Source organism: Grammomys surdaster, unplaced genomic scaffold, assembly GCF_004785775.1.
Source record: "Grammomys surdaster isolate TR1022 unplaced genomic scaffold, NIH_TR_1.0 197, whole genome shotgun sequence".
Taxonomy (NCBI): domain Eukaryota; kingdom Metazoa; phylum Chordata; class Mammalia; order Rodentia; family Muridae; genus Grammomys; species Grammomys surdaster.
Genome location: NW_021604642.1, coordinates 2,287,730 through 2,297,279, shown reverse-complemented (window position 1 = coordinate 2,297,279; position 9,550 = coordinate 2,287,730).

The following is a 9,550-nucleotide window of genomic DNA, read 5'->3' as shown; positions in this document are numbered from 1 at the left end:
TCCTATTACTCTACTAAAGGCAGTCAAAAGCACCTTGGAAGGAGAAGGGTTTCTTTGGCTTACACATCCTGAGTTAGAGACCATTAGGGGAAGCCAGGAAAGGAACTCATGCAGGCCAGGAACCTGAAAGCAGGAACTACAACAGAAGCCATGGAGAAGGGGTGCTTACTGGTTTGCTCAGCCTGCTTGCTTTCTTGTAGCACCCAGGACAATCAACTCACGGACAGCACTCCCTTCAGAAGCCCTCCCATATCAATCATTAATTAAGAAAATGGCCAAGAGATTTGTCCACGATCTAATCTTATGGGGGCATTGTCTTAGTTACTTTTGTATTGCCATGACAAAACACCACCACCAAAGCAACTTAAAAATGAAAAAGTTTCATTTGGAGCTCACGGTTGTAAAGAGTGAGAGTCACGATTATCACAGTAAGGGAGCATGGCAATAGGCAGGCAAGGTTGGCCCTGGTGCAGTAGCTGGAAGCTTCCATCTGATTCGTGAGGCAGACAGTGAGAGAGACAGAGGGAGACGGACAAAGAGAGAAGAAAGAGAGAGAGTTAACTGTGAATTGTGTGGGCTTTTGAAAACTCAAAGTCAGTCCCAAGGTACACACCTCTTCCAAGAATGTCACCTCCTAATCCTTCCCAAACAACTGAGTTGGTTCCACCAACTGAGGACCAAGTCTTCCAACATATGAACCTATGGGGCTTAATGTGATAGTTGTCATTCAAACCATCACAGGCATTTTCTTACTTAAGCTTCCCTCTTTCTAGATATGTTGACAAAAATCAGCCAGCACAACGATCAAGAATGTGTTCATGTCCTCTCAGAGAAACCTCACATCCTTTACCCAGCCCCTCATACCTTTAGCTTCAGACAATTCTGATGTGTTTCCCAACTATAGAGCCCACTCTAAACACTTCCTATATATGGTGTCTTTCAACAGATGGCTTTCTGTGACTAGTTTCTTCCACTAAGTATAGTGCCATTAAATTTCAGTCATAGTATATCCCAGGACACTGCTTTTTAGTCGCATGGATTTAATGTACAAGAGTCAGCAAGTATTGATAGTTACAGAGAAGAAAGAAAATCATATAATAGCTCTACTCACCCAATGTAACCATTGTTAACGTTTTTTTGTGTATTCAATTTCCATATTAGATATAGATAGACAGCCACTAGTATGTACTGAGTCCTTCAAACCTTTATGTGTGACTCAGGTGGACCCACTCATCATTCTGCTGAACTAATGTCCTCCCTTTGAGATGGAGTCTGAACTTTGATAGCACATTATGGAGAGAAAGACTACTCAACTGACACAAGAGGATTTTTTTTTCTTTAGCAGTAGTGAGTTCTCTATGTCTAGGTCTATGGAAGCAGAAACTCGGAGAATTATTGCTAGGAATGTTATAGACTGACTTGAGCAGCAGAGGCTGGTGACACGGACTAGAAATAGATACATTTCTGTGTTCTTTCCTGATTTATAAATCAGGACTTGGAGATTCTGTCTAGTTGTTTTCCAGAGACTCCCCCACCCCCATGTAGTTTCTCTCTGGATGCACAGTGGGACTCAGTTCTCCAGAACCGTGATCTAAGTCTCATTTGGGACTAGTGAGTAATGTCAAAGAAAGTTCTTGATATCTCCATTGTTTCTCATACTTGCCTCGTGAATTCAAGTTCTTCACCCTGGCCCTGGTTGCAAGGTGAGTGACAGGTCTTGGACACTTAAGACAGACTTACTACAGCTTGTCATCCACCAACACTTACAAGCAGGAATTTCCTGTAAATTTAGCTAGCAATAGAAATGAGGGAGGAAGAAGGAAGTGGGGATGGAGGGTGAAAGGATCAAGGATATGCAGGAGAGAGAGAGAGACAGAGAGAGAGAGACAGAGAGAGAGAGAGACAGAGAGAGAGAGAGAGAGAGAGAGAGAACATAACGTTCACAAAGCTCTACCTTGTTGCCAGGTACAATACTCTGCATGAAGGTAGAATGGGCTAGAGGAAAGAAAAAGAAATTAAAATCAGGGATTTGTTCACTTAATTATTATTCTTCCTTTTATTCAATAAACATTTATTGAGCCTGCTATGTGCCAAGGACTGTTTCAAAAACTGGGCTTTTTAACATTTTGCCTCATGGAACTTTGGCCTACTAGGAGAGACAGACATTCTTAAGAATGATCCCTAAATATAAACTGTGATGACTGCTCTGAAAACACACATGTGCATGCACGCAGGCCGGCACACACACAGACACATATACACATGCGCGTACGCATGCACACACATGTGTGCTCACACTCAAGGAGTAATAGATTTTGAGGGAGACTAATGAGAGGACTCATTCAGACTGTGGGACTTGGGACTTTTTTATAAAGAAATGGTCCTGAACGGTATACAGGGAGACTTGCCCAAATCAAGGGCGAAGAGTATTCATGATATGTTCTGCACTAGAGCCTCAGGGTAGAGAGTCATTAGAGGGTCTAATGAAAAGAAAGGAGTATGGAAGGTTACCAGACTGAGGCACTATACAGGACCTGCTCCTTCTTAATCTCTTTCTAAGACACCAAAGGTCAGCAGCTTGATGCTCCACTTGAAGCAGTTCAGTGTGAGGCTCTGCTAAGGAAAGCACAAAGTTCAAAGCTTCTCCTTAATGGACCCCAACTTTCCTAGTCATTGTATAGCCCACCACGATATGGGAATGCAGTGCTGATTCTTAAAGCTGCAGGGGGTTAAGGCAGCTCAGCTCTCCCTGCCTTCTTTAAAAAACTATTCTAGTTTCCTCACTACCTCCAAGTGTGTTCTGAGTGCCTGCTCTATGCCTGCCTTGTGTTAGGAGCAGAGATTACAGAGGTGGGTTCTATAATAGCCTCTTTCTCAGTAAGCACACAGTCCAAAGGATCAGACAACCCTAAAGAAAAAAGTGTTAGTTTGTTTTTCAGAGAAGATAGTAAAATTACCAACCAGTCCATGAAAAAATGTTTGAGATCATTAGTCCTTGGGATATTTCAAACACTAGCTAAAGAGCTATCAGTTCATCGCCTCTAGACTGGTCATAATTCGAAAAACCAAAAATGACAAAAGCTGCACTGGGAAGACAGCTCAGTCAGCAAAAGGATTTGCCTGGCAAGCACAAGGACCTGAGTTTGATCCCTAGAACTCACGTGGAAAAATGCCAAATGTGCTGGGGTAGCCTTGCAATCCCAGTGCAAGGGGATGTGAAGATAAGCAAATTCTTGGGCCTGGCTAGCCACCGACTTGATGAATAGCAGGCCAGTGAAAGACTCTGTCTCCAAAACTAAGTAAACAAATAAAGTATATGGCTTTCTAGAGGAATGACCCTGGAATTTGTCATATCTATTTACATATACATGCATTTGAAAACATACAAAGAAGTACGTACACATGTGCACATAAAAACAAGTACACACACACACACACACACACACAGGGGGAAGGGCTGGTGAAGACATGGAAATACTGGAACCTACCTAGTAGCTGCAACAGAACCTGGAGCAGCCTGTAGGGAAGCAACTGGCTGCTACTTTGTAAGTTAAACCTAGAATTACTATTTGACCTAGAAATCTCACTTCTTATGTTCCTCAGGGAAATAAGACCCATGTTCAAACGTTTTTATACAAACGTTTATAACATCTTTATTCATGCTGGCAAAAATAGAAATGACCAATACGTCCATTAGTGAATGGATGAGTGGATAAACAAAATATTGCATATCCATCTAAAATAATACTGTCTGGCCATGATCTATGTGGTGATGCTTACACTCCTTGAAGCAGCACTTGAAAGCTGAGGTAGGAAGGTCTGAAACTAGAGGCTCACCAGCCTGAGCCACACTGGAAAGTTTTAGTCCAATCTGGACTGTATATTGAAACCATCTCAACAAAACAAAACAAAGTACACTATGACAAAAAAAAAAACCTGTTGATACGTGCATTTTAAATGGAAAGGGAAATTCCAAGGAAACAAAACACCGCATAAGGTATGGAAATCGTTGTGCAATATACAGTGGGGCTATGGAAGGACTACAGTCTATACCCTCGATCCTGCAGCTACCTTTGATTCTCAATGTTTAAGGATTTATTTATTTCACATGTATGAGTGTTTAGCCTGAATGTATGCACATGCACCACGTGTGCACTTGGTGCTCACAGAAGTCAGAAGACAGTATCAGATACCCTGGAACTGGAGTTGGAGATGGTTGTGAGCCACAACATAGGTGCTGGGAATTGAACCCTGGTCCTCTGGTCCCCTGCAAGAGCAGCAAGTGATCTTAACCACTGAGCCATATATTCATCTCCTTTTCAACTTTTTAAACTCAACCTAAAGAGAACCCATGGGTGATTTAACTATGCTTGCAATACAGCAGGATGCCTAGTATTCTTATCTCATAGAATGGAGTCAAAGTATACTGTCTAGGATTGCCAAAACAAAGAAACATAGGCCTGAGTATACTACATGAAGGTACACATAAAACCAGCGAAGGACCTAAAGACAAGGCACACACTGAGAAGACAGCATTAGTAGAGGTTATAGCATCCATTGACACATTAAGAGGCAGCAGCATAAGCATATTAGTAGAAATAAATGAAGAAACTCATTACAGAGAGGGGGGAGAGGGAGAGGGAGAGGGAGAGGGAGAGGGAGAGGGAGAGGGAGAGGGAGAGGGCGCGGGAGCGGGAGAGGGAGAGGGAGAGGGAGAGGGAGAGCTCTGAAAGAAGGGAAGGTTTGACTGGAGAAATGACAGAGTAAAGGAGACTGTTGATTGTCATCATAAACACATTTGCTCTTTGATTTTTAAGCATACACATGTTAATTGATTTTAAAAGGTGCCATACATTCAGCAAGGCCAACCATGTCACTGCTGGCTGTATTCTTTCTCAAGCTAAATAGAGTAAGTTGTGACTTCTTCCTGTATCGCTTGGATGCCTCACCTCACACAGCCAATGTCCTACCTGGCTCTTTCTGGAAGTACTCGGGACTCTGGCCATGCCGATCTATTTATAGCATCTTGGAAATCATTGTCTTCAGTCCTCCATGCTTTTGCAAGTCTTCGTTGTTGTTGTTTTTATTTGAGACAGAGGCTCATTGTGGGGTCTTGGCTGGCCTGGAACTCAGGGTGTAAACCAGACCAGCCTTAAACTCACGGACAGCCACCTGCTTCTGCCTCCCAAATGCTGAAATTAAATGTGCGCTACAACACATAGTTTGCAATCTTCTTGCCTCTACCTGGTGTCTGTCCTCCCTCCTCCATCTCTTTGATAAGCTCACACTGACCCTGCCAGGCTAGGCTTGTGTCACCTTTCTTCAGAAGCTCTCTTCCACCTGCCACAGGAAATTTGGCTCTCTTTTCCCTTCGTGCTTTCTCAGCATCTGGCCCTACCTCTCTATGATAACTCAGGTCACATGGAATTTAACCAGCTGTGTCTAGTTACCCTCTGTATTTTATGACACATTTATATTCTGATTTCTATGCCCAAAGCTTAGAACATGCATCATTGAGCTAATGTAATTTTTGAGAGGATGATTAAAAAACAGTTCTCACCAAGAAACCAGGGGGAAAAGCAGGACATTTCAGAAAGCTAGGGCAGTGAACTGTATCATAGCATCACTAGAACCATGAAGAAAGAAAGAGGTTGTTTTCCTGTCCTCCAAAATATTAAACAGAATCACCCTATGACGTTGAAATTCCACTCTTAAGAGAACTGAAAATAGATATTGATGCAAAAACTTAAACACAAATGTTCACAGCAGGACTATTCATAACAACTAGAAGAAAACAATCCAAATGTCCATCTACTGAAAAAAAAAAGAGTTAGTGGAATGTGGTATATCCCTACAACAGGATATTATATTTGACTGTGAGGAAAAAATGAAGTGCTGATCTATGCCACAACACGGAGGAGCCTTGAACTCTTTCTAAGTGAAGCCAGATACAAAAGGTATGACTCCGTTTATATTCAATATTCAGACGAGGCAAATTGATAGAGGCAGAAAGCAGATGATGCATGGTTACGTAGGGCCAAGATTGGAATAGAAGCAAGCAGAAGTGGCTGCTAATGGATACAAGATTTCCTTTTGGGGTGATAAAATACTGTAAATCTAGATAGTGATGATGACCATACATCTTTGTGAATGCAGTAATCCACCGCCTCATTGCACACTTTAAAAAATGAACTTTGTGGTATCTAATATATTGCTCAATAAAGTCCTCCTCAGGGGAAAATAGAAAAGAAAAACCTAGAGGGAAGCCTGGCAGGAAATGCACAAAAGAGTGGAAACATGGTCAGTTTGAGCCTGCAGGAGTCAGTGAGGGGGACTGGCCTTGAGGTTTCTAAACCTCACACCATTTCCAGTGCCCTCTTTCTCTCTCTGCTTCATCCTTGCAGTTCAAGATGTGAGCTCCCAGTTTGATGCTTCACTTGCCTCTTGCCATTATGGATTCTAACCCTCTGAAACTGTAAATCCAAATAAATGCTTTCTTCCATAAATTGCCTTGGCCATGGTATTTTATCACAGTAACAGAAAAGCAATTAATGCAATCACGGAGGGAAGTCAGGGCAGGAACTCAAGGCAGCAGCTTGGAAGCAGGAACTGAAGTAGAGACAATGAAGGAATGCTGCTTACTGGCTGGCTCTCCACAGCTCCCTCAGTTAACTGTTTCTCTCAGTCGTGACCACCTGCCGAGAAGTAGGGCTTCCCACAGTGAGCTTGGCTGTACTTCATCAATCATTAATCAAATAGAATATCAATATAATAGTATTATTTCCTCAATTTACAATCTCGCCAGATAACCTAGTTGTATTAAGTTGACAAGAAACTAAACAGCAGGTAAACAAATGAAAAAAAAAAGTCAGTATCTGAGGGCCTTCTTTCTTCGTCATAACATGGCAGAAGGCCAAGAAAGGCCAGGTAAGACAGAAAGAAGGAGCACTCACAGTAAGGTCACTAGTCAAGGTTAAGAATGTTGGTACCTGGTACATGCCTGGAATTCCATCAGTAGGACGCCTGAGGCAGAAGGACTACTGTGAGTTTAAAGCCAACTTGTGCTACAGGGAGAGTTCATGAGCAGCTCTGTGGCGTAGGCAAACTGTAGTGACGGTCAGAGCTCCTTTTGCTGTCCTGATCTCAGGTCACACAAGAATTCCCCATGGAAACCACTATGCTGGCCTCTGAAGGGACCTCACCCACTAGCACCAGCCTTTTCTGAGCCATGCTCCTGCCTTATCCTCGTTAGACTGTTGGTGACTCTCTATGTCTTTGTCCCTACCTCATTTCTTTCTTTTATTTTTTTTCTCCTTTCTCCTCTCCCTGGAGCGTAAGGACCGTCTAATCAGTAGAGCATCTCTGGTGTGCTCGCCGCTGTGCTGAGGGGCTGAGAAACAGGTTTGACAGCATGATGACGTTGCTGTGCTCACTCATCTGCTCTCCTCACTTACTGCCCTTTCCTCACATGACAGCCCTGACTAAGACCTAGCAAGTCCAAGAAGTCATACATCTCGACTGACACTGAGCCTTTCACTTCGACATAATCACTTTCAACTGCTCCCCTTCCCAGTCGGCTGAAGGCTAACCAGAGATGATCACCTGCCATTTGCGTAGTGAGTCTTGAGACACGTGAAGTTCTGTGTCTTTATTCTTCATGATATTAACAGGAGTACTAAGGCATCGTATGGCCCAAGGTGCCCCAGTCAGGCTTTCCCTCACTCGACTCTCATGCTATCTTCTCCAACTCTCTGTCTCTCTGTCTCTCTGTCTCTCTGTCTCTCTGTCTCTCTCTCTCTCTGTCTGTCTCTGTCTCTCTCTCTCTCTCTCTCTCTCTCTCACACACACACAACACACACAAATCTCACGTGTGTGTCTCCTTATTTTGAGAGAATGTAGTGCATGCTAGAGAGCTGTGTACATTAGCTTTAGTCTGTACTCAAAATTGTCACATAGGAGTTTAAAAGGGTCAGGAGTGGAATTGAAACCTAAATCAATTTAACCTTAGAGTCCAGGTCCTCAAAAGCTATATTAAGATGCAAATGAAACCACTGCACTTCTTCGATGCCCAGTCCCTATGCTTCTCTGAAAGGGAAGCTGAGCATTGTAGTGAGGAGTGCTGGATTTGAAGCCAGACAGCTAGCAACCAGACACTACCACCTCCTGTTATGGCAGGAAGTGTTCATGAACCCCAAAAGACCACCAAGGAGCTGTTTCTGATATAATCACATTAGGGTCTCTTTATTACAAACTCGAGGAATGACTCAAACAGTAGCAATGACTTAAAACACTGGGAATAGGTGAGTGAAGGTGTAAGCCCCCCACCCCCGCCTCAGTGTACAATAAAGCCTCAAAGCTTGCTGCCAAAAGAAAAAACATAACAACAACACCACCAAATCCAAATGTTTATTCTGGATATTTCTATGAGAGGGATTTGGGGATGATGTTAGCATTATTTTTTTTATATGTACAAGTGTTTACCTGTGTGTCTGAGCACCATGTGTATCCTGTCCCATATGCTTGAGGTGGCCAGAAGAAGGCACTGGGTCCCCCAGATCTGGAGTTATGTACAGATGACCATGAGCCAACACGTTGGTCTGGTAACCCTGCCCTTGTCCTTTGCAAGAGTAGCAAGAGCTCTTAACCACTAATCCCTGGCATTAACAGAGAAGTTGATGGAGTGAGTAAAGAAGGTTGCCTTTGCCTAATGTGGAGGAGATTTAGCCAATCACTTGAAGGTCTGCTGAGGAGAACAAAGGACTGCCTGGACCTTTCCCCCATCTTCCTAAAGGTCATCAGTGGGAACATTGACTCTTTTTGTTTGGGGACTCAAACTGAGATTTTAGTTTTGTAGATTTTGATGGGGTCTGGGTTTCCTTTTGTGGTTTCTAATGATTTTATTTGGAAGATCAAGTAATTCCCTACATCCTACAGTCCACTGGCTACTCCCTTCATGAATCCTTTCCCATCTAACTTTCCCATCTAAATGGTTATCCTTAGTGGATTTCTCACATCTCATCAGGGAGTGTGTGTGTGTGTGTTCATGCACGTGTCTGTGTGTCTGTGCATGTTTGTGTGTCTGTGTGTCTGTGTCTGTGTGTGCCTGTGTGTGTGTGTGTTCCTAGAAGAGGACATCACATCCTCACATTCCCTGGGACTAGAGTTACAGACAGTTGTGAGCCACTGTGTGTGTTCTCAGCAAGAGCAGCCACTTTTTCTAATTACTAAACAATCTCTCCAGCCCCACAATGTGATTCTTAATAGCCAGGAGTAGAAACAATCCAAATATTCAGGGATGGATGAAGGGATAAAGTCATATCATCCACCCATACAGAAGAATATCATGTAGAAGTATCATCCAACCTGGAAGAACCTCTAAAATAAATCCTGCATAAAAAGTCAGTCACCATATAGTGTATGCATTTACATGGCATATTCAGGATAGGCAAATCTGCCAAGAAAAAAAAATAGCCTTCACCGGGAGTTGGAGAGAGAGAGAAAGAGAGAGAGAGAGAGAGAGAGAGAGAGAGAGAGAGAGAGAGAGAGAGAG